At 39.7% G+C, this 26,394-nt stretch overlaps 1 protein-coding gene across 2 annotated transcripts in view; it reads right to left on the bottom strand.

The window, feature by feature from the left end:
- Positions 1-26,394, bottom strand: part of ADAMTS12 (ADAM metallopeptidase with thrombospondin type 1 motif 12) — a 533,606-nt gene that overhangs the window by 301,353 nt on the left and 205,859 nt on the right. The gene's annotated exons all lie outside the window — the stretch shown is intronic.

Consider the following 26,394-nt stretch of genomic DNA (forward strand, 5'->3'; position numbering starts at 1 on the left):
GTATAGGGGGCAGAGCCAAGATGGCAGCTAAAAAGCAGGGACTGGCCTAAAGCTCTCCCCCAGGACCTTCCAAACACCTATAAAAATAGCTCTGAACAAATTCTAGAATTGTAGAACCCACAAAATAGCAGAGGGAAGCAGGGCTCCAGCCCAGGACAGCCTGGATGGTTGCTGGGTAAGGTCTGTCACACGGAGGTGGGAGCAGAGCAGAGCCCAGGACCAACCAGATCGGGAGCCAGGTGGAACAGGCCCTAGAACCTTGAATCAGTGAGCTGTGGCAGTTACCAGACTTCTCAACCCACAAACATCAAAGACAACAGAGAAGATTAGTGGAAAAAACTGCAGGGATAGAGTGAAAGGAGTTTGGAGTTCAGCCACTGCCCTGGGGGCAGCGGAGGTGGTGCACGTACAGAAATACAGTTGCATTTGCTTCCTGCCCCAGGCCCACCTAGTGGGAGGAATTAAGTGGTGGATCCAAGAGGGATGCACCACCTGCTCAGATATGAGTCGAAGTCCTGGTTGGCAGTTCTTGGGGGAGATGGAGTGCTAGTGTGGCAGAGCTTGCTGTGTAGAAAAAACTCTGAAAACAACAGTGCAGCCCCTCAAGCTTGGGACAAAGTACTCTCTATTCTACAAGCAGTCATAGCCCAACAAAAAAGTCAAGGGTCAAGTAGTTGGCTGGGAACATGGCCAGGCAGCGAAAACGCACTCAGATTCAGACAGACACAGACTTCGGAATCTTTGGTGACAAAGAAGACCAAAACATACAGTCAGAAGAAGTCAACAAAGTCAAAGAGCCTAAAGCCTCCAAGAAAAATATGAAATTGTCTCAGACCATGGAAGAGCTCAAAGAGGATTTAGAAAAGCAAGTTAGAGAAGTAGAGGAAAAATTGGGAAGACAAATGAGAGTGATGAGAGAAAACCATAAAAAACAAGTCAATGACGTGCTAAAGGAGACCCAAAAAAATACTGAAGAAAATAACACCTTAAAAATAGACTAACTCAAATGGCAAAAGAACTCCAAAAAGCTAATGAGGAGAAGAACGCCATGAAGGGCAGAATTAGCCAAATGGAAAAGGAGGTCCAAAAGACCACTGAAGAAAATACTACCTTAAAAATTAGACTGGAGCAAGTGGAAGCTAGTGACTTCATGAGAAATCAAGATATTATAAAACAGAACCAAAGGAATGAAAAAATGGAAGACAATGTGAAATATCTCATTGGAAAAACCACTGACCTGGAAAATAGATCTAGGAAAGATAATTTAAAAATTATTGGACTACCTGAAAACCATGATCAAAAAAAGAACCTAGATATCATCTTTCAAGAAATTATCAAGGAGAACTGCCATGATATTCTAGAGCCAGAGGGTAAAATAGAAATTGAAAGAATCAACCAATCGCCTCCTGAAAAAGATCCCCAAAAGAAAACTCCTAGGAATATTGTAGCCAAATTCCAGAGCTCCCAGATCAAGGAGAAAATACTGCAAGCACCTAGAAAGAAACAATTTGAGTATTGTGGAAACACAATCAGGATAATACAAGATCTAGCAGCTTCTACATTAAGGGACTGAAGGGCTTGGAATATGATATTCTGGAGGTCAACGGAGCTAGGATTAAAACTAAGAATCACCTGCCCAGCAAAACTGAGTATCATGCTCCAAGGCAAAATATGGATTTTCAATAAAATAGAGGACTTTCAAGATTTCTCAGTGAAAAGACCAGAGCTGAATAGAAAATTTGACTTTCAAACATGAGAATCAAGAGAAGTATGAAAAGGTAAACAAGAAAGATAAATCATAAGGGACTTACTAAAGTTGAACTGTTTTGTTTACATTCCTACAGGGAAAGATGATATGTATAATTCATGAGACCTCAGTATTAGGGTACCTTAAGGGAATATACATATGTGTGTGTGTGTGTGTGTTTGTATACAGAGAGAGAGAGACAGATAGAGACAGATAGACAGACAGACAGGGGGCACAGGGTGAGTTGAATATGAAGGGATGATATATAAAAAAAAATCAAATTAAGGGATGAGAGAGGATTATATTGAGAAAGGGAGAAAGGGAGAGATAGAATTGCATAAATTATCTTGCATAAAAGTGGCAAGAAAAAAGCAGTCCTGTAGGAAGGGAAGAGGGGGCAGGTGAGGGGGAATGAGTGAATCTTGCTCTCATCAAATTTGACCTGAAGAGGGAACACCATATGTACTCAATTGGGTATCTTACCCCAGAGGAAAGAAGGAGGAAGTAGATAAAAAAGGGGGGAAGATAGAGGAGAGGGCAGATAGGGATAGGAGGTAATCAAAAACAAACACTTTCAAAAAGGGACAGGGTCAAGGGAGAAAATTGAACAAAGGGGGATAGGATAGGAAAGAACAAAATATAGTTAGTCTTTCACAACATGAGTACTGTGGAAGGGTTTTACATAATGATACACATGTGGCCTATGTTGAATTGCTTGCCTTCTTAGGGAGGGTGGGTGGGGAGGGAAGAGGGGAGAGAATTTGGAACTCAAAGTTTTAAAAACAGATGTTTAAAAAAAAAGTTTTTGCATGCAACTAGGAAATAAGATACTCAGGCAATGGGGCATATAAATCTATCTTGCCCTACAAGAAAGTAAGGGAAAAGGGGATGGAGGGGAGTGGGGTGACAGAAGGGAGGGCTGACTGGGGAATAGGGCAATCAGAATATATGCCATCTTGGAATGGGGGGAGGGTAGAAATGGGGAGAAAAATTGTAATTCAAACTCTTGTGAAAATCAGTGCTGAAAACTAAAAATATTAAATTAAAAAATACAAAAAAAGAAAAAAAAGAAAAAGAAAAGTATAATACCACCTATTGCACAGGTTGTTGTGATACTCAATATCTATATCCATATATATATATATATATATATATATATATATATATATATATACATACACATGTATATAAAGTGTTTTCAAACCTTAAAGTGCCATAAGAACACCAGCTATTATTATTGAGGAATTACAGGGGAATGTAAATGGGACTTTGAGATTCCATAAGATAGTACACATTTGGAAACCCTCTTTCTCTACGATTTACTCTTTAAGAAATAAAAATAAACAGTCAATTTTAGTGAATGCCAGTCCCACTCAGCTCTATCTTCCACTCTTGTGGCCTGTAACTTTGTTGTTACATACAGGAAATCAACATAGGGTATTGACAGTGTAATTCAGGTCCTGAACCCATTCTCAGTTGGAATATCCTGATAACTGAAGCAAAAAGGCATTTTTTCATATTGTGTACACACCCTGCTAGGCCCAGAATAGACTTGAGTCAGCAAGGCTGTGAGATGATGGATCCATAGATTTAGAGTTGGGCAGGACCTCTAAGGCTATCTAATGTAATGCCCTCATTTTACAGATGAAGAAACCAAAGCCTAGCATGGTTATGTGACCCTCCCCAGGTCAAATACAAAGGAAACATCAGGTGAGGTTTGAACCAAGCTTCTCTGACTCCAAATGCAGGTCCTCTTCCCACAGTGTTACAGTGTCTCTCAGTTTTTGAGCCTGAGAGAAACATAATGAAAGCCAGGCTTTGGGGAAGATTTTTCTTCCTAAAAGCTCCTCCTGTGATCTTTTGCAGCAAAAATTAAAACTAAAATATAGATTTGGAAGAGGAGCTACTCCTGGAGATTAGGCCTACTTCGGAATTCTGCTTCTTCTGACCTTCGGTTATGTATTTTTTGATAGAAATCTTTCCAGCAGAGGGTGAACAAAAACATTTCTCCAATACAGCAGAGGCCTCTACAAATTACTGACTGGGTAGCAGGTATGGATGTTTGCACAATTAAGGAAAAAAGGCAGAAATAATAACAAAGACCTGCCACTGCACAACTTCTACAATCAGAAAGGTTGTTTGGTAATGTGAGCTGTAATGATGGAAAGACTAAGAGACAATTAGCTGAGGATGGAAGGAGATGGTCTGCATTCCACATTAGGTCACCCTGTAGTTACTCATTTTTGTAGGGCAGGTCTCAAACTAAGTCCCTGTATCTGATGTAAAGATGCCAGTAACATGAGGGAGGAAGGAGAAAAGAAAGAGACCATGAGACTGATATATAAAACTCATAAACTCCCCTGTACTAGGATTATTCAGATGTCAAAGGGGGTCTGAAAGAAATGATACTTTGGACAAGTAGACATGCATTAATTAGCTCTACACAGAATGTGATTTGACTCAAAATATTAAAAAAGATCACCAGTCAGCTTCTAACATGATACTGACATGAATTCATTTTGCTCCATTGAATGTAAATAACTGAACTAGACAGCAATTAAAAGCATGCAGCCAATTATTTAGGCCCCATTCATTTTTCTGGGCTTGATGAGACCATTACTCTCTCCTTCCAACCCCATAAGGCCTTTTGAACTGTCAAGCATCAGGTCATTGAGATAAAATACAAAGTGTGTTGCATATTTCAGGAGGCCAATCAATGTACAGGGATGATTTCAGGTCAATATAATGAAGATCCCTTAATTCGAACCATCCAACAATGGCATGGATTGCTTCATGAAGCAAGTTCTTCCCCATTGCTGGACGTGCTCAAGCAGAGAGAGATTGGAGGTCAGGAGAGAGGTTAGTGCTAAATAAATAGATCTGACATCGCTTAGGGATAATAATTGAATCCACGGGAGCTGATGAGATCACCAAGCACTATTGTATAGAGGGAGCATTAGGAGATGGCAACAGTTAGTAGATGTGACTTAGATGAAGATTCAGGAAAAGAAACTGAGAAGGAGGAGTAGGATGGGTAAAAGGAGAACAATGTCATGAAAACTCGAAGAAGAGAAAGTATCCAGGAAGAGAGGTGATCAACAGTGTCAAAGGCTGCAAAGTGATCAAAAGGATGAGGACTAAGAAAAAAGGCCATTAGCTTTGGTGATTAAGAGACCATTGGTAACTTTGGAGATCTGTTTCAGTTGAATCATCTGGGATGTCAGAAATCAAACTGCAGAGATGGAAGGCACTGGTTGTATTTGGCCTTATTAGGGAGGTTAGCCATGAAATAGAGGAGGGTTACTGGATGATACCTAGTGGAGATAGATGCAACTAAAGCCATGGGGTCAATCCTGATGTGAAGCAATCCACTCCGTTCTACATGGACACCTATGGCATGCACACTGTCCCCAGGAAGCACAGTGTTCACAAATACTTATCAAGGGTTATCTTGGGTGCTGGGTGGAAGGGGAAAAGGAATGTGCATTTATTAAATGTCTACTATGTTCTAAACAGGGTCAAAGGGTGAAAATATATGCAAATCTTAGTGGCAAACCCATCATGACTTCTAGGAAAACAATTCCCTGTGTAGCAAGTCAGAAACAAGGCAGATCCATAGAATGTTAAGGTTGGAAGAGATCATTTTGCCCAACCGCCTCATTTTAAACATGAGTTGACTAGGAAAGATAAAATGATAGCACATTATGCTAATGAATGAAAAAAAAATTATTACTAAATTTTCTACTTTTTCCCTTTTGTACTGAGGGCAACAAAAGCAGCTTTGACCACTGCCTAGTTCCTTTCATCTCTAAGTAAGTCTTAGAGCCAGAGCGAGACATTAGTTTCCAGATCTCACAGTCCAGTACTCTGGAGGCTGGCTTCCTCAGTTCAATAAGCCCATGGAAGTTTAAGCCCTCTCTCCCTCACTCTCTCCTCCTGGTTGTGGCTCCCCATTTTCTGTGGGTTTCTGAACTTAAGAAAATACTATTTACTTGCTTACCCTGGGATGACAACCTTTGATAACATGGCTGGGTTCCTAGAAAACATTTTTTTTCAGCTGACTTCTTGTTCCTTTTTTAGTTACCATCATGGAAAGCACATTAAATGCTTTGGATCAACAAATTACTCAGGAAACTCTGAATTAAAGATGGGGTTGGGTTGCAGCTGGCTCAGGCAGCAGGGCCTCCGATGTCTCTGTGGATCCTCATTGCACAAACAGGCCTCTGGGGTTTTTACAAACATTCAGCATATGCCTCTGCCCTGCCCCCTGGAATCAGTTTCCAAAAGGACTGAATTATGTCAATAAACACACCAGTCACCTTTTTTTCCCCCTTAATCTGAAGAAAATGTTAAATGGTGCATATGAATGCATAGAACGTCATCTAGTCTCCCTCCTCATCTCTTCTCTTTCTTCTATATCATTACTGGGTTAGGAAAAGGGGTGGGGAGGTTTTTGTTTTTTCTTTTTGGAAATGTAATTACTACTTTCAAAAGAACACCCTGGATCGTGCAGAGATGAAGCCACCCTGAGGACAAACAGCGAGAGGGGCAACAAGGATTTTAATTTCCGTTTTGTTTTATTGTGACATATTCAATAAAATACCTAACCCATGTAACATGGGTTTCCCATGTTAAAAGAATAACATTAATTATGAAAACAAAGGAAAATCAGACCTCAATTCAATTTAATAAACATTTATTAAGCACCTACTACCCAAGGGGTACTGCCCCAAGTGAATTTGCTCACAAAAATACGAAAATGAAATCTCCCTACCCTCCAGAGATGATACTGTGGAAAAGGGGGAGAACAAGGACCTGGGTTCATGTGTGGATGTTGTGAGCAGTGCTCAGAATCAAGAGAGACAGTGATGGGGCAGTACAGAGGGTGTTGAACTTGGAACTACTAGACCTGAGTTCAAATCCTGATTCTGCTTCTTATTATCCATGGGACCCTAGATGAAGTCAGTCAATCCCTTTAGCTCACAGCTTCCTAATCTGTGAAAGGAGACAGCAGTATGAGATGACCCTCATAGGGTCATCAGAAAAGGATTAACAAGCTACCCACTCCTTACCCCCAGTCTTGGATCTGTAGTTTCACTGGTATAGGGGATGACCTCTACCAATGTAGACTGACCCGTGCTCTGTCACTTATATTTTTACAGAGTTGAGGAGGGCACTGAGGGAATAAGTAACTAATCTTGGGTCCCAGTGTCTGAGACAGAATTGAATCCAAGTGCTTGTGATTTTGAATCAGCTCTCTCTCTACTACACCAAACTGTTTCTCAAATCCTGCCTTGTAAACCTTAAGCACTATGTAGATGGGTTGCTAGTGGTGACATTAACTATCATCTTTTTCAATGAGGTTCAGAAATGAATGATCCTGGGACAAGTCAAGATCTTTCTATTATTCTTTTATGATTAATGTTATTTGGGCTGTTACTGTTATTATATAAATGATATGGCCTCTCAATCCAAGGTACTTCCAAATCTATGATTCTGTGTCCTGGGAAAAGATGGCTTCCAGCTAAAATGAGTTCATCAGAGTTCCTTATGGCTGACACTGAGCCTTTGGATCTCCTGGCCCAGCAGCTGTCTACTGGGTCACCAAGGCCTTTCTGGAACTCTGCCTAGGTTATGGCTAAGGCCATGTGCTCATAGATTCACCAACAATCCATGGAAAAGGATGAGACAAACAGCATCGCACTCCCCTAGACTTGGCTATCCTGACCCCAAGACTTGGGCTTGGATTGGTGAAGAATTTTGAAACTCGTGGAGAACTTGGCAGGAGCTTAACCAAGATAACATGTTTTTAGTTTAAATAAATATGGAGCTAATGCCTCAGATTACATTCCTTACATGTCACTGACCTCCCTGTGGGAGGCTCATGCTCTGGGCCAAGAAGCCCCATAGGGTCACAGATTTAGAGCTGGAAGGGACCTTTTAGATCATCTAATCCAACTGTTTCATTTTGCAGATGAAGGAAAATGAGCCTCAGACATTAAGTGAAGCACCCACGGCTGCAGTTAGTAAGCCCTAAGGTCTTCACTCTAATCAGTAGGCCATGTTGCCTCCAAGAGCATTTTAGAAAAATCCAGGTATTTCTTTCATGGATCCTTGGATAACAAGGATGCACACTTGGAAAGCCCTGTTTAGCTTACAAAGCACTTTCCTCATAGCAGCCTTGCGAAGTGAGCTGTACAAGTATCATTCCTGCCATAATACAGATGAGGAAACTAAGTCTGAGACATACTTCAATGGCTTGCCCCAGGGCACAGAACTAGTTAGTGACAGAGACAGGTTGTGACCAGGCTCTTCTGACTCCAAGTCAAGGACCTGCTCCATTTTCTGCCCCCTCTTTCTCTAATCATGTTGCCAAAGCTAGGCAGGCAGGTGCTGTACTTCCCTTTCCCATCAGTCATTAGAGAAGGCTTCATGGTGTAAATAGAACCCAACAAAGGGGACAATCAGCATTTTCCAATGGGCCAATCAGGCAGCTATAATGCAGGCCTAAGTTAGATATTATTTTATCAGAGTTGATTGTGAGGACCGGTGCCCAGTCAGCAATTCTGGTGGATGTGCGGTGCTCTTTCACAAAGGACATGAAACTCTTCCTCCAGCTCAGAAAACAAACTCAAATAACAACCCCGAGGTACCAAAACCCAAAACAAACTTGTCGTCGTTGACGGTGAATTCCATCCTGCTTTTGAAACCTCTGATTTAAAGCTACATGGCTTGATTCTACCTCATTATAAAATTCTTCTGATCTTTAAAACTCTAAGAACTTCACAACCATGGTCTAGCTAATGGTCACAATTTGCTGAGTTCAGATCATTCCAGAGGGAAACTGGACCTTTTTTTTTTCCAACTTTAGGAAAGACTGTGACAGAAACTCTCCTTGGTATTACAGGAATTGGCCAGGTCTTCTTTACGGATATCCTGGTAGCAAGAAACTCCCATTTCTGTAACACATTAATATTTATAAATTGGTTTCTTTACAAAAGCCTGTGAGATTAGTGCTGGAATGACTCCTGTCTTGCAGAAGAGAAAACTGAGACTCAGATATTAGAAATTACTTGAGTAGGGTCAGAGAGCTAGAACCTTTCCCAAGTGGGATTCAGACTCCAGCCTTCTGACTCCAAGGCCAGGCCTCTCTCCATATACCATGTTGGCCTTAGCTGATTAGCTCCTATACGCTATTCTTATTACAAAGATGAAAAAAACTGAGGTTCATGAGTGCAAAATTAGGACATGGAGGGTGGGGAGTTTGACTTTAGCATTCTCCATGCTTCTTTTGCTCCTTTCTCCCTTCTAAATTCTCCCATTCCTCTTATAAATATAAAACATACCTCCCTGAATATTGATGCAAAAATTTTAAATAAAATATTAGCAAAAAGATTGCAGCAACTCATTACGAGAATAATACACTATGACCAGGTAGGATTTATTCCAGGAATGCAAGGCTGGTTCAATATTAGGAAAACTATTAGCATAATTGACCATATCAACAACAAAACTAGCAGAAACCATATGATCATCTCAATAGACGCAGAAAAAGCCTTTGACAAAGTACAACACCCATTCCTATTAAAAACACTAGAAAGCATAGGAATAAGTGGAACCTTCCTCAAAATTATAAATAGCATCTACCTAAAACCATCAACAAGCATTATCTGTAATGGGGATAAACTAGATGCACTCCCAATAAGATCAGGGGTGAAACAAGGATGTCCATTATCACCCCTATTATTCAATTTGGTACTAGAAACATTAGCTGTAGCAATAAGAGAAGAAAAAGAAATTGAAGGAATCAGAATAGGCCAAGAAGAAACTAAATTATCACTTTTTGCAGATGATATGATGATTTATCTAGAGAATCCTAGAGAATCAAGTAAAAAACTACTTGAAATAATAAACAACTTTAGCAAAGTTGCAGGATATAAAATAAACCCACATAAATCCTCAGCATTCCTATACATTACTGACAAAGCCCAACAGCAAGAGATAGAAAGAGAAATTCCATTCAAAGTTACTGAAGGCACTATAAAATATCTGGGAGTCTATTTGCCAAGACAAACCCAGGGCCTATATGAACATAACTATGAAACACTTTTCACGCGAATAAAATCAGATCTAAATAAATGGAGAAATATCAGTTGCTCATGGTTAGGCCGAGCTAATATAATAAAAATGACAATTTTACCTAAATTAATCTATCTATTCAGTGCCATACCAATTGAACTACCAAAAAATTTTTTTACTGAGCTGGACAAAATAATAACAAAATTCATTTGGAAAAACAAGAGGTCTAGAGTATCTAGGATATTAATGAAAAGACATGCTAGAGATGGTGGCTTAGCCACACCAGATATTAAACTGTACTACACAGCAGCAGTCATCAAAACTGCCTGGTACTGGTTAAGAAACAGGGGTGTGGGTCAGTGGAATAGGATAGGTACACAAGTAGGTGAAATCAACAAGTTTAGCAATCTACTCTTTGATAAACCCAAAGAGGCCAGTTTCTGGGCTAATAATTCACTATTTCACAAAAACTGTTGGGAAAATTGGAAAATGGTAGGGCAAAAACTGGGCATAGACCAATATCTTACACCATATACCAAAATAAAGTCAAAATGGGTTCATGATTTAGGAGTAAAAGTTGATACTCTAAGTAATTTGGGAAAGCAAGGAATAGTTTACTTATCAGATTTGTGGAAAAGTAAAGAATTCATGACCCAACAAGAGATAGAGAGCATTACAAAATGCAAAATGGATAATTTTGATTATGTCAAATTGAAATGTTTTTGCACAAAAAAAGCCAATGCAACAAGAATTAGGAGGGAAGCAGAAAATTGGGGGAAAATCTTTGCAACTAGTATCTCTGATAAAGGCCTCATCTCTAAAATATACAGGGAGCTGAGCCAAATATATAGGAATACAAGCCATTCCCCAATTGAGAAATGGTCAAAGGATATGAACAGGCAGTTTTCAGAGGAAGAAATTAAAGCTATCTACAGGCATATGGAAAAATGCTCTAGATCGCTGCTGATTAGAGAAATGCAAATCAAAACAACTCTTAGATACCACATCTCTCCTGTCAGATTGGCTAAAATAACAAATCAGGAGAATGATAAATGCTGGAAAGGATGTGGGGAAATTGGAACATTGTTGCATTGCTGGTGGAGTTGTGAGCTGATCCAGCCATTTTGGAGGGCGGTGTGGAACTATGCCCAAAGGGCTATAGAAATGTTCATACCCTTTGACCCAGCAATACCACTTCTAGGGTTGTATCCCAAAGAAATCACGCAAACGGGAAAAGGACCCATATGTACAAGAATATTTATAGCAGCTCTCTTTGTGGTAGCCAAGAATTGGAAAGCAAAGGGATGCCCATCAATTGGGGAATGGCTGAACAAGCTGTGGTATATGAAGGTGATGGAATAGTATTGTGCCATAAGAAATGGGGATGATGCAGACTTCATAACAACTTGGAAAAACCTACACGACATAATGCTGAGTGAGCGGAGCAGAGCCGGGAGAACGTTGTGCACAGCCACAGATATATGGATTCCGTGAGGACCAACCCTGACATACTGCGCTTTTCTCAGCAACCTAAGGGGCAAGGACAACTCCAGGGGACTCACGATGGAGAATGCTATCTTCATCGAGACAAAGAACTGCGAAGTTTGAATACAGACTGAGGCACACTACATGCTCGCCTTTTCTGCTTCTCTTTTGTTTTTGTTTTTGGGTTTTTTTTTTGGTTCTGTTTCTTCTTTCTCATGATTCATTCCATTGGTCAAAATTCTTCTCCACGACTTGACTAGTGCATAAATTAATTCAATGCAAAGTTGTACATGACAGTTACATGAGACTTCATGCCGTCTTGGGGAGGGAGGGGGGAGGGAGGGGAGAAAAACTGGAACTCAAAACTATGTAGAACCGTGTGTGGTAAACTAAAAATAAATAAAGAAATTTATAAAAAAAAATAAATAAAACATACCTCCCAGTGTCTTCTTTGTGCTGTTTTCTAGCTGTCTAGGACTCCACACTGTTGGTTCCCACTCAGATCTCACTTTCCTGGGCAATACTGTACAGTCCGCCTTTTAACTCCATCTAACCATTCTGCTCTCTCCTCTCCAATGTAACAGGAAGCTATTCTGATAGAGGCATTTTTGCCATTGTTTTCATGATTGCTAATGAGTTTGTATTAGTGTCTTCCCAGACCTTCCAGGTAAGATAGATAGATAGATAGAGATGCATATAGATCACACTACATATATTTATATATGCATATAAATATGTAACTCCCAATAAAAATAAAAATACTTCATTCAAAAAATCACTATATATGTATAGATAAGATATATGGATCTGGATCTGGATATGGATATAGATATAGATGTAGATATAGGTGTAGATACAGATGTAGATATAGGTATATAGTGATCTTTTGGAATCAAATATTTTAGCCCAAATCATGATGCTAAATCAGTGGAATCTGCAGATCTCTGAGAAATTGTGTTTCGAAAATTAGGTAAGGAGGCCTGGTGTGGGTCTTCTAATTCCACAGCTGAGATAGCTGCCTATTTTATGTGTGCATAGCTTTTACCCTGCTCCTAAAGGTGCAGTGATGACTTCTTGTTGTGTATTTATTTCCCCTTTATACTCAGTGTTGGAGACAGGCCTAGAACTCTGATAGTCCAAAGCTTGACATCTGAGGCAGCCAGAAACACTAATACTTGAAAAGTTGTACCTAACTCCTCAGAGTTTGGAAGGATTTTAAAATGCTTAGTAATTAAAGCCTAAAACCATTCACCTTGTAGGCAGCAGATGTAGCAGAAAGACTGATGAACCTGTTATCAAGAAAAGTAGGTTACTGTTCAGATTCTGACATTACCTTGTTTGTAGCTTTGAATAAGTTATTTCAACTCTCTAGACCTCATTTTTCTTGTCTATGGAATGAGGCAGCTATAGTATGATGAGGGGGAAAGTCAAGAGACCTTGGTTCCAATCTCAGCTCATCAGCTAACTCCCCATCTGACAGTAAATAAGGTGCTTTACCTCTCTGGGATTTTGCTTCCTCCTCCATACAACATCAGGGTGGGAGGAAATGACGTCTAAGATCCCTTTCTGCTCCGAATCTATGATTTTATGGCTATATAATGATAATGCTTTAAGGTTCACAAATATTTTTCTCACAACAATCAGAGCTATTAAGTAACTTGCCTAGACTCACAGAAAATAATATTAGAGCAAGAACCCAACCTCAGGTCATCTTACTCCAAGGCCAAAGCTCCCATCGCTCCACTACATTGTTCAGATAACCAGTAAGGGCCCTTCTAGCCTCAACATTCTATGATTCAAAGAAGGCATCCTTCCTGGAAACTCAATCCCAACATATCCCATAATGGTAGTTTTGATGGTATGATTAGAGGTTCTGTGGCATCCACAAGAATGTACCAAATAGTAATTTCCTTGGAGACACAAACTACAACTGACTTAACCAAGTCCTCAAATACTCTTAAAGATGCTTATTGTGGCAATCAGTCTTTATAACATACTTGTCAATAATCTCAGCAATATCTCTTGTATCCATTAGTGCAAATCACAGTGGACCCATGTCTACTTTCCTTTCCATAGTCTTCTGTCGATCCTTCACAGAGGAAGAGAATTCTTTTCAGTGTACTAGAAGCTTTCCTCTTCTTCTTTATATATTTTATGATTACCAGCACTCAGGCTGATTCATTTGCAGTACAAGGATAAGCCTATATCCTTTCTCTAGTTTATGTTTCCTTGGTGATATTAGTTGGTAATCTTTCAGAGGAAAATTTAAACCTGTTTTTGCCCACCATCCATTCTCTATTGCTCTTACATAACCTGCAAATTTGAGTCTCGAGAGATTGAGGTATTCCACAATTCACAAGCCATATAGCATCACTAAGGGAACATTTGTTAAAAAGAGGGATCCAGGGATTGAAAAAAAGCTCAGAATCACTGAAAGCATTTCACAATTTCCTAACTGCATAACAGCCTACACTCTTCCTATATTCAGTTCTGGACCTAACTAATTTTCCATTTGCAATATCCAGCCCTGATATATTTATTGGCATATCAACTTAGTAGGCTAGCCATCCAACCACACATCATCCATAGTCTAAACAATTAGACAATTAATTAAAATTCAACCCATCCATAGTCTAAACATTCAGTTTATCCCATATGAATTGTTAAGATTGTCTCATTTGAGTAACCATAGCTCTATTTCCCTGAAATATGCCTGAAGTGTTCCGAGGCTTGATGTATTCAGATCAAAATATAATGCTAAATCATCATCATCATCATCATCGTCATCATCATCACCATCATCATTAACAGTACAACCACCACCATCATACAGAGAATAGGCCTAAATTCAATTCAACAAACATTAATTAATAACCTATATTCAAAGCCCTGTGCAACACTAAGAATATAAAGATAAAATCAGATATAGTTTCTTTATGGGGAAGGATCTTATTCAGATTTGACTAAGGGAAGGGGAGACTGAATAAACATTTTAAGTTCCAGTGGATTATTACAATATTTTTTGTCTCTTAATAGCAAGAATCAGTACCAAGCTAAAGAGAAGATAAATTTTACAAGACCCTAGATACGATTACAACTCCATTTAAGCCTACTTGAACAAGTTAATGATGATGAAAATGAATAAAGAAGATATATCAATTATAATTATCACCACTTCCTATATAAGTTTAGCTGAGGCAGAGCAACTGCCACAATTAACAGGTTAGAAGAGCCTAGAAACCACTTAGACCAGCCAATACTTTATTTCTTTGACAAAAAGGACCACATAGTTATCCAGGGAAACACTGATTTAGAATATAAACTCACTTGCAAAGTAACATGGAGAAGAATAGTGGGAGATCATAAACACTATTACCTCATAAAGAGCAAAGAGCAGTGGACAAAAATGATGAGTCTACAGAAAGCCTGGACTGAGATCCAATTTGGCCAGAGCATTTAGTGATGAAGCTGGAAAGAGGATACCAAGTAGACAAAAAAATGGAACTGACCAGAAAGCCAGAATACCTGGATTGAACCTCAGTTCTAACACTTAATAACTTTGTAATCATAGACAAGACATGACTTCTCTGGGATTCAATTCCTAATTCACATTGTCTGAGTTAAACAATGGGCATTTGACAATGTTTTGATGATGCAAAATATTATTTTCAACCCAAAAAATCTATCCAAGCAACTCTTTTTTGAAACCTATATTTTGAACTACTATATTGTAAATATTTTGCTCATCCTTCATTTTTGAAGAGGACCAATGATGTCACGGGTGACATCTTTTTTTTAAATCATTTTAGGTTTTATTTATTGGTTAATTAACTAATTATTAATTATACAGAACTATTTCCCTTAACACTAACAGAAGAAAAACTGAAAGTTAATTTTACTTAATTCTAGGTTTATATAATACAGACATTCATTTTATTACTTAGCAAGGTTTTATATATTTAGTTTGCTACCGTTGAAGTTTTGTAGATTTTTCTCTTCTGATTTATTTTAGATTGGATTAAAAATGATCTCACTTAAAATCTTTCCCCGAGAGAGCCTTGTGCAGTTGGGATTTTCAAGCCCACAATAATATGCTACTAACATCCACTCAATAAGTAATTTCATATTTAACATATGTAAGTAAAATGCAGGAAAAACAGAGAAGACAGCAAGAGATTTTCAGTTCAATAAGAGTTAATTGATTGTGATGTAAAAGACACTGTAGCCCCAAACAAGACAAACAAAAAAAAACCAAAACCCTGTCCTTCATGAGTTTACAATCTCAGAAGCACTAGATCTGGATTATAAACAAAATAAAACTATGCTCAACAGTCTGACTCTGTCACTTATTCTCTCCAAACCTGTTTCCTCCTCTGTAAAATGAGAATTAACTTAGATAATCCTCCAGGTCCTTTCCAGCTCTAAATCATATGAAACAGATGAATACTTGTACTACCTTCCTTGAAGGGTTACTATGGAGGAGGGAAAATGCTTCAAAATCTTAAGGTACTACACAAACATGAGTTATTAAAATGTGAGCTTTTAAGCACTATTATTATGGAGAGGATTAAAGCACCAAAGACTATAGTTAGGATCTCAATTCCATTACTATCCATTGGGTGTGTGTGTGAAATATTCATACATGGTAATAACACAAGAATATTTCTAAGTAAACCATAGCATCATGAAATGAAATACAGAAAATCAGAATTCACTCAAGTATTGAAGGGATGCAGAGTAAAAGAATAAAGAGTTAGTAGGGGCTAAGCAGAAAAAGCTTGTTGGAGGAGGCCTGTTAGGTGCAAAGTTCTAAAAGAGGAGAATGGAAATAGAAAAGCAGAGAGGAGGGTGAATACTATGTAACAATAATGTTGCAAGCAGCTGCTGTGGAGGTGAAAGACTAACAAGACCAACAACAAAAGCACACAAGAGGGCTGTTAGCACAGGTCCTTTGACCTGCTTTTCTAAGGAAAGCAACTTCAAGAGGTTAACAATCTTACTTTAATTAAACATACACATGCCATTCACTTAGTTCAGGGGGACAAGCCAGCACCCTGAACTTCACAGCAACTACAAACAGAAATTACAAACAGATCAATAGGCTTTTATTTGTCCGACCAAATCACAATACATACATAGTTACCAGAAAGAAGCACCAACATCTGGGTTTTCAAAGCTGGGGGCGGGGTAGGGGGGGGCCTTTTAATAGTTACCCAGAGTCTTGTCACCAACACTCTTTTAATGAGTGTGCCCCCAAAACAAAAAAAATACCAACCTCAGATCTTATATACATGTCTCAGGGCCCTGGGGCACTTGATTACCTCTGTGCTGAGAAGCACTTAAACAAAAAACAGCAAAAAGTCCCATTTTGCTTGCCATTACATTTGAAAGACAAGACTTAAAGGCACTGAATTACCTCACTGCTGAGAAGCACTCCAAAACAAAAGACAAAAGGGTTCTTCTTTACCTGTCCCATTCAAACAGGCAAGACTCATTAAAGGCACTTGATGGCCCTCGCATTCCAAAAGAGAAGAACAGCAAAGAAGTCCCACCCCAGTTACCATAATATACTACTCTAACTTAGAGAAGTAGTGCAAACAAAAGCGTACTGATACTACCAGAAAAGGATCAAATGAATCAATAAATCACCCCATCCCCATTTAAAGTAACTAACAAAATGCACCAACCCTGATATCTCCATTGATAAGACTATCTCTATGGCATCAATCTATCAAGGCACTGAATCAACTGTGAACAATCTAGTTTAATGAACAAACAGATTGTCCAGCCATTAGATTAAACAAAATGATCCTACACACGGAGTATCAGTACGGTCTGAAGATATTTGGTTATGTCCTGAGGTTTTGGATAGAGGAATAAAATGGTTCAGGACACAGCATTTGAATGGCAGAAGAGTGAACCTGAGAGTGAACCACTTGGGGGAGGCAAGTAAGAAAAAAGCCTCTTTTCTCCCTTCCCCTTGACCAGAAGAAGACCTTGTTAACTTCACATGATCCAAAAGATTTGGGCTTCCCATGAATGCTCTTGCAATAAGCAATATCAGCAGGAGGCACTGAGGACAAACTAAACAGACTGAGGAAAGGGGGCTTCAAGATTCTCTAAGGAGCTTGTAAGAAAATCAAACCATCTCTAAGGAGAAATTCATAAGTATCCATCCCACTAGGGGAAGAAAGAAACTGCTAACAAAAGGACTTCTAGGAGCTGTTACCCCCTTTGTCTCATGTACTCTCTAAGCTTGAGCTAGCTTTCCTCTGGATTCTCTATGCACTTGTGGGAGAGTAGGTTCTCCAATTGGGAGGGACAAGGAATGATATCATCTTAGCAAATAACTGTTTCTAAAGGTACATTTGGCAGCAATTGGTATCAACTGATGATCAGCAGAGGAAGCAGACTGGTAGGGGGAGGTACTCTCGAGATACAGTACTAGAGAAACTGTCCCTACTAGCTTAGTGTCCCCTAGAATTTTGAAGAGAAAAGAAGCCAACCACACTCTCCCCAGAGGACCAATGTGTGTGGGGTTAGGAAAGTAGTTTCACAACCCATGTGACACACTAGGAATTAGCAAGTTGTGTGCTGGAGATGGATTTGCAGCCTGGTGTGGCAAAACAAGAGGGATACCACGGGAAATAACCAAATATGAGGTAGTAATAGAACTCATTCTATCCTAACCTGGGAAGGTGAGGACAAGATCAAACAGCCTTTTGCGCACGGGTATGAATTAATCACAGCTAACATGGGAATTTCAAATGTGTGTTGCCAAGGAGACTGGGCTGTGCCTTGATTCACTTGAAAGGTCTCATCTATACCCTTCACTGGGTCAATTCATCATCCAACAGGTGACCTGACCCAGAGAAACTCTTAAGAAGAAGAGCTATGATGAATACTATAGCAAGGGAGGGACAACGTATCCTGGTATGGTGTGCTATAAATAGCAGGTACTCAAAAAAAATCTCCAAGGCCCTTCTGATTCTAGCATTCAATGACGTTTTATATTGGTTTGATTTTATTATGTTTTAACATTATTTTTATGAGTTCAAAATTCTTTCCCTCCCTCCAGCCTTTCCCCCACCCAATGAGAAGTTAAACAATATGATATTCATTATATATGTGAAGTCATGAAAAACATATTTACATATTAGCATTCAATGTTAGCAAGACTAGCACAACCTTATACATCTCTTTACATAAAGTTTACAACATGATTTCCTCACTACAACCCTATGTGTAGATAATTGTAAGCTTCATCGCCCCCATTTCAAAGATTCGGGAACTAAAGTTTGGGGAAGTTAAGCAACTAGTCCATAGTCACACAGTTAAGTATCAAAATGTCACAAGTAAAATTCAACAAAGCTAGACTAAGGCACACATTCTCCAAGCAACATTGTAGTTTATTAGCAGGGCAAAAACCTGTTAATAAAGTAGATTAGTGGCTGCCTCAGTTAAGCCAAAGACCTTGAATTGGAGGTATAGCTACTTTTTTATAAGCATAGAAAAAAGAACAGAATAGGGTAGTAAAGAAACAATACAATGGTTATAGGGTTGACAGCATCATGGCGGGGAATGAGGAAGAAAATGATTGGTTCCATAGCTGAAGTGTGGGGAACAATATTATTGGTTGGAAATTGGAAACAACCGCCTCCTTCCCTCCTGTGACAAAGAAATGTTCATTTTTTTGAGTCCACCTGCAAGGTTATCCATCTGAGTCCACTCCTTGGGGGCCGAAAATCTTTATGATAGGAGGCACAATTCTTTGTAGAATTCAAACAACCAGTTAGAAAGCTTTTCAGGCACTTATAAATTAGTGATCAATTTCCATCCAAAGGAATATTGATATTAAGATGAACTAATTAGCAAGGACAGAAAAGATTTCTTTTGTCACTGATTTAAGCTTCTTTAAATTGGCTCATAGTGATAGAGAAATGCAGATTATCAGTTCTAAGAACTGACATTATTTTATAAACTCCAGGAAATGTTTCTTCAGAATCTTTTATTTCCATTCCAAGAGAGTCAGACCCTCCTGCCATGAGCACATACAAGGGATTCTTTCTTTTGTATAAAATAAATAAATGGAACACTGAGCAAGGCAGAGATAGCTGTTCATATCAGTCAGAACAAAGATTCCAGTGCACACCTATTTGCGTGACCAGTAACTTGATGGCTCAGAGGAAGACGGAGATTAAAATCTATCGGATCACACTGAATGCATTTCAGATTAATACCGGTCGCATTGTTGATTAGATTATCTTTGCTCTTTTTGAAAAAAAAAAACATTTTGGCTAAAAGCTTATCCATTTTATCAATCTTTTTAGTTTTATTTATCATTTCTATAGAATTTTGCTTTTCAGATATCAGTTTCTTCTCTAATTTTTAATATTTCCTCTTCTATACCTATTTCAGGTATATCTGTTGGCTTTCTAATTTTTATTTGATTCATCAACTCTCCATTTCTATTTTTTTAAAGTACGTTTTTAGAGATATGATTTACCCCCAAGGACTAATTTAGCTGCATGCCAGAAACTTTGATATTTTGTTCCATCATTATGATTTTCTATCACATAATTAATAATTATTTCTATGATTTGTTCTTTCATTCTCCTCATTTAGGATTTCACTATTAAGTCTCCATTTGGGGCTGCACGTTGGGGGCTACACTCCTCTCTGAAAGATGCAAGACTACCTGTTCTAAAGTGACATCAAGGTGTAGTAAGGTCTTCATCCCCTTTGCATTTGGTATCTAATGGGATTTTTTAAAACATTGAATGAATTGGAAAGAATGAAAAAGGCCAATCCTTATGGATTATAAGGAGCCAGCTGATAGGGAGGAGGTGGGCAGGATTATGGAGGCTTCATGGGCTTCTTCCTTTCCCACAATCCCTAGGCTAAGTCCATGAGCTTCTGTAGCAGCTATTGCTAGAGATGGAGGGCATAGAATGGTACTAAGCAACCCCAGCCCAAAGGACTCCCTTTGTGTTACATCTGGATTTTTTCCACTTTGAAGCTTCTTGGAACAAGAGATATTCAGTTCCCAAACCCGGCCCCTGACACTTACTACCTGTGTGATTTGGGCCAACTTACTAAACTTCTCTATGCCCCAGCTTCCTCATTTGTAAAACAAGGGGGTCAGGATAGACCATGACCTCTTAGGTCCCTTTCAGCTCCATATCTATAGTTCTACAACTAAATTTGAAAGGCCACAAGGTGCTGTTTGCATACTGGTTGTGAGCTCTGGGAAGGTCTGAGATAATACAGAGCCCTTCTCCACTCCAATCCTGAGGTCCACTATTCCTTTCTCAGAAGTGACTGGTCAGGGAGTTTTTGGTTCTGTTGTTACTTCCCAAGGTCCATTGGGCCTTACCTCTGTTACTTGATTCTCCAAATTCCTAGGCCTTTTCACCTGCCCTGAAACAGCCCTATTTTATGTATTATCTACCCTATTTAGACTCAGAGCACCTTGAGATTAAGGACTGTCTTGTTTTCTACTTGTATTTTTTTTGGCCATTTTTATTTTTTATTGCCACTTTGTTTTATCCTATTTAGTTTGGAGCAGTCATTCTATAGACTGTCATTTGGTGTATGCTTTCTTTTCTCTTTCTATCACAGTCTATATTGCTTTGAATTCTTCATGGATAAAACAAAGTGGCAATAAAAAATAAAAATGGCCAAAAAAAATACAGGAAACATCAACATCAAATAGTTAACTGGAAATAGAGTTGAATTTGGAATCAGAGGACCCAGGTTCAAATCAAACCCTGCTGATTAGTATTTATGTGACCTTGGTCAAGTGATTTTATCGCTTGGCTTCCGTGTCTTCATCCATAAAATGAGAACGTTTTGACTAAGTCTAATGTCCATTTTGGTTTTTAGTCTACAGTCTTATGGAATCATTTGGAAAATCATTTGTTAAGTACTTACTAAGTGCCAATTACTTTGAGAAACATTGACAGTACAAGTAGAAAACAAGACAGTCCTTAATCTCAAGGTGCTCTGAGTCTAAATAGGGTAGATAATACATAAAATAGGGCTGTTTCAGGGCAGGTGAAAAGGCCTAGGAATTTGGAGAATCAAGTAACAGAGGTAAGGCCCAATGGACCTTGGGAAGTAACAACAGAACCAAAAACTCCCTGACCAGTCACTTCTGAGAAAGGATAAATAAGACATCTTAAGGAAAAGCAACTGTAAAACTCCACAAGGGTAGCAACCTTCAGATTCCAGCAAAGAGCTACACCAAAGGGGTGCTTCATGAGGATTCCACCAAAGGATTTCCAATGAGTAGAAGTGGTGGGTTTGCCCTTTGAACCTATTCTCTCCAGGGACTTTATGTGTACAAGGGGAGAGTGCTCCCCCAGCTTTAGGAGCTGTTTCTGTAACAACTACTGTTTTTTTTATTTTATCGTTTTTATTTAATATTTTAGTTTTCAACATAGATTTCCACAAGATTTTGAGTTATAAATTTTCTCCCCATTTCTACCCTCCCCCCATCCCAATATGGCATATGTTCTGATTGCTTCATTCCCCAGTAGGCCCTCCCTTCTGTCACCGCTCTCTCCCCATCCCCTTTCCCTTTACTTTCTTGTAGGGCAGGATAGATTTCTATGCCCCATTCCCTATATATCTTGTTTCCCAGCTATATGCAAAAACACATCTTTTTTTAAGCATCTGCTTTTAAAACGTTGAGTTCCAAATTCTCTCCCCTCTTCCCTTCCCACCCACCCTCCCTAGGAAGGCAAGCAATTCAACATAGCTCACACATGTATCATTGTGTAAAACACTTCCACAATGCTCATGTTGTGAAAGGCTAACTATATTTCCTTCCATCCTATCCTGTCCCACTTTATTCAGTTTTCTCCCTTGACCCTTTCCCTTTTCAAAAGTGTTTGCTTTTGATTACCTCCTCCCCTTATCTGCCCTCCTTTCTATCATCCCCCCTTTTTTATCCCCTTCCCCTTACTTTCCTATGGAGTAAGATACCCAATTGAGCATGTATGTTATTGACTCCTCAAGTTGAATCTGATGGAAGTAAGATTCACTCATTCCCCCTCACCTGCCCCCTCTTCCCTTCCAACAGAACTGCTTTTTCTTGCCACTTTTATGTGAGATAATTTACCCCATTCTATTTCTCCCTTTCTCCCTCTTTCAATATATTCCTCTCTCACCCCTTAAATTTATTTCATTTTTTTAGATGTCATCCCCTCATATTCAACTCATCCTGTGCCCTCTGTCTATATTCCCTTCAACTCCCCTAATGCTGAGAAAGGTCTCATGAAATACACACATCATCTTTCCATGTAGGAATGTAAACAAAACAGTTCAACTTTAGTAAGTCCCTTGTGATTTCTCTTTCTTGTTTCCCCTTTCATGCTTCTCTTGATTCTTGTATCTGAAAGTCAAATTTTTTACTCCGCTCTGGTATTTTCATTAAGAAAGCTTGAAAGTCCTATTTTATCGAAAATCCATATTTTGCCTTGGAGCATTATACTCAGTTTTGCTGGGTAGGTGATTCTTGGTTTTAATCCTAGCTCCATTGACCTCTGGAATATCATATTCCAAGCCCATCGATCCCTTAATGTAGAAGCTGCTAGATCTTGTATTATCCTGACTGTGTCTCCTCAATATTGAAATTATTTCTTTCTGGCTGCTTGCAGTATTTTCTCCTTGACCTGGAAACTCTGGAATTTGGCTACAATATTCCTAGGAGTTTTCTTTTTGGGATCTTTTTCAAGAGGTGATCGGTGGATTCTTTCAATTTCTATTTTACCCTCTGGTTCTAGAACGTCAGGGCAGTTTTCCTTGATAATTTCTTGAAGGATGATATCTAGGCTCTTTTTGGATCATGGCTTTCAGGTAGTCCAGAAATTTTTAAATTATCTCTCTCCTGGATCTATTCTCCAGGTCAGTGGTTTTTCCAATGAAATATTTCACATTGTCTTCCATTTTTTCTTTCCTTTGGTTCTGTTTTATAATATCTTGGTTTCTCATAAAGTCACTAGCCTCTACTTACTCCAATCTAATTTTTATGGTGGTATTTTCTTCAGTGGTCTTTTGGACCTCCTTTTCCATTTGAATAATTTTGCCTTTTAAGGCATTCTTCTCCTCATTGGCTTTTCAGAGCTCTTTTGCTATTTGGGTTAGTCTATTCTTTAAGATGTTATTTTCTTCAGTACTTTTTGGGGTCTCCTTTAGCAAGTCATTGACTTGTTTTTCATGGTTTCTCATTTCTCGTCCCAATTTTTCCTTGACTTCTCTTACTTGCTTTTCCAAATCCTTTTTGAGCTCTTCCGTGGCCTGAGACCAATTCATATTTTTCTTGGAGGCTTTTAATGTAGGCTCTCTGACTTCGCTGACTTCTTCTAACTGTATGTTTTGGTCTTCTTTGTCACCAAAAAAGGAATCTAGAGTTTCAGTCTGAGTATGTTTTTGCTGTCTGGCCACATTCCCAGCCAACTACTCAACCCTTGAGCTTTTTGTCAGGGTATGACTGCTTGTAGAGAGTACTTTGTCCCAAGCCTTAGGGTCCAAGCACTGCTGTTTTTAGAGCTACTTCTACTTCACCATTATCCCAGGCTCTGTCACAGCAGCACTTCGCCTCCCCCAAGAACAGCCAACCAGCACTGCAATCCAGATCCAACCAGGGCACAGCAAGAGAACCTGCCTTTGTGCCCACAAAGCACCCCTTGTACTCTCAGCTCTGATCCTCTGCTAGATTCCTCCCACTGTGTAAGCCGGGGACTCAGGAAGCAGCTGATGCTGTAGCTCTGGAAGCAGCCTCAGGAACTTCCTGCTACTGCCACAGCCACTGCGGCACTACCTCCACCATCCCCAGGGCTGGTGGTTGGACTGCTCTGATCTCGATCCTGCAGTTTCCCTCTAACCTGCTCTTTGGCATTTGTGGGTTGAGAAGTTTGGTAACTGCCACAGCTCACTGATTCATGGCCCCAAGGCCTGTTCCAGCTGGCTGACTCTGGGTCTGGTCTGTCCTGGCATGGCCCATGCTGGGCTGTGCTCTACTCCCAGCACCATGCAATAGACCCTTCCTGGTGACCATCCAGGCTCTCTTGGGCTGGAGGCCTGTTTCCCTCTGCTGTTTTGTGGGTTCTGCAGCTCTGGAATTTGTTCAGAGCCATTTTTTACAGGTGTTTGGAGGGATGTGGGGCAGAGCTTAAGCAAGTCCCTGCTTTCCAGCTGACATCTTGGCTCCACCCCTGTGCATACCAACAACTACTCTAATATCTGCTTAGAAAATACCCTTCTTAAAAGCTGATGAACAATGCATAGCATACCAGTAGGGTGTTCATGAGTGACAGTACTAGAAACTCCAGTCCCTCAGGATTACCCCTAGAATCCTGAGGAGCATAGTAACCTCTGGTCCACCGATGTAAGTGGGAGTTGGGAGGGAGGGGGACAGCCCCAGTGGGAGTGCTGTCTGGGCAACAGTTGAATGATCTAGTGCTAGACAGAATGAACATGCATGTTGTAGAACTATTTAATTGAATTCAGAGATTAGGATACAGAAAGAACCATGAAATCCCACTACAAAGTATAAATGGAAAGCTGAATGACTCTGCCATCAATGACAGTCCATTCAGAATACTCAGATGTACAAAGGAACAGGGCTGGCATTCTACTGTTTTTTGTGTGGTCTTTCCAAAAGTTCCTGATGCTCTCAGAGTTAAATGTCCTCCTTTGGACCAGAGAGAAAATAGCCGACAACACAGACCATTGGGAGGAAGATGAGGTGGCTTTTAACAGGTTCTGCCATGTATGCACTTCATGGCTTGGAAACATCATTTCATGAGGCCTCCATTTCCTCCTCCATAAATAATGATTTTCAGGGTTGGGTTAGGGGACTTCTAAGATCTCTTCCAGTTCTTTTTTCTATTTTACTCAATCTTACCCTATGAAACACAGTATCAGAGGCTGCTTGGTCATCAAGGCAAAAGGAGTCTTCTCCTAGATCTCAAGCCAAGCTTGCTAAAGGTTAAAGGTCTCTTCTCCCTGCCCATGCCCCTGAACATGCACTTCTTCCCAAGCTTCCTTTTTGCATCCCTCTTAAAACAGGGCCCCCCTGAAAAGGCTTCTCTGCTCCAACATTTTCAAGAACATTAGATTTCCAGTAACTTGTCACTTTTCCCATTTGTATTTTTCTTCTAGAGTTATTATAAGCTCTATTATCATCCTGCAGTCTGGAAACCAGGAAATCTTGAAGACTTTGTGGGTATCTAAGTATGCTGGACTTGTCAGGAAATAGAAAGAAGTGGGGCTTAAGAGAAAAGGTGAAGTATATTTGAGAAGCCCACACAGACTAACAAACATGAGCCAAAGTAAGAAAGAATTTGCATCCCTCCATAGAACTGATTTCTTTTTGGAAAGCATAGTTATCCCAGATTACGGCCTAAATGCTCTCCTGCTGGCTGTGTTGAAGGAGGAGGAAGGGAAAAAAGAAAGAATATGAGTCTTCTCCTTCACCTGGGTTCAAATTCCAACTGTGTCACTGACTCTCTGTGTGATCCTGGGTAAGTCACTCCATCTATCTGAGATTCAGTTTCCTCATCTACAAAATAACAGAAACCAATCACAAAGTATTCCTGAATGGCCTCATTTGTCTTTATCTAGGGATCAAAGAGCTTGATCAATCCAATGAAGGATTGGTTCAATTGAGGAGTTGGGGCCTTCTGTGGTTACATAAATCATATGGGGGGAGGGAGGTTAAGTGCCATTCCAACTCTAAATCTATGATCTTGTCAAGGAGCTTAGTTAGTCCCTCACAGTTGATCCTCTTCAGTTGATTCACAGGTCTGCAATGAACCATTGGGCCACTCATGGGAGGCAACTTTTCAGAGGAACCTTTAGGAAATCAGAAATGCTGCAAAGGCAGCATTCCCTTGGCTCTGGTCCAGACCAGCTGTTGTTTGTTCCTTCCTCCTAAAGAGTTTTCTAGATATAACAAAGTCAGCTCGCCAGTGGTCCAGAAGGCTCAGAAAGGCAGTGCCTGAGCCTTCCTTGCTGGGCTGACAAGGCAACCACTTCTCATCACTTGCCTTCCGTGCATCCTTCTTCTCCCTTTT

Source organism: Trichosurus vulpecula, chromosome 1 (genome assembly GCF_011100635.1).
Source record: "Trichosurus vulpecula isolate mTriVul1 chromosome 1, mTriVul1.pri, whole genome shotgun sequence".
In the NCBI taxonomy this organism is placed as follows: Eukaryota; Metazoa; Chordata; class Mammalia; order Diprotodontia; family Phalangeridae; genus Trichosurus; species Trichosurus vulpecula.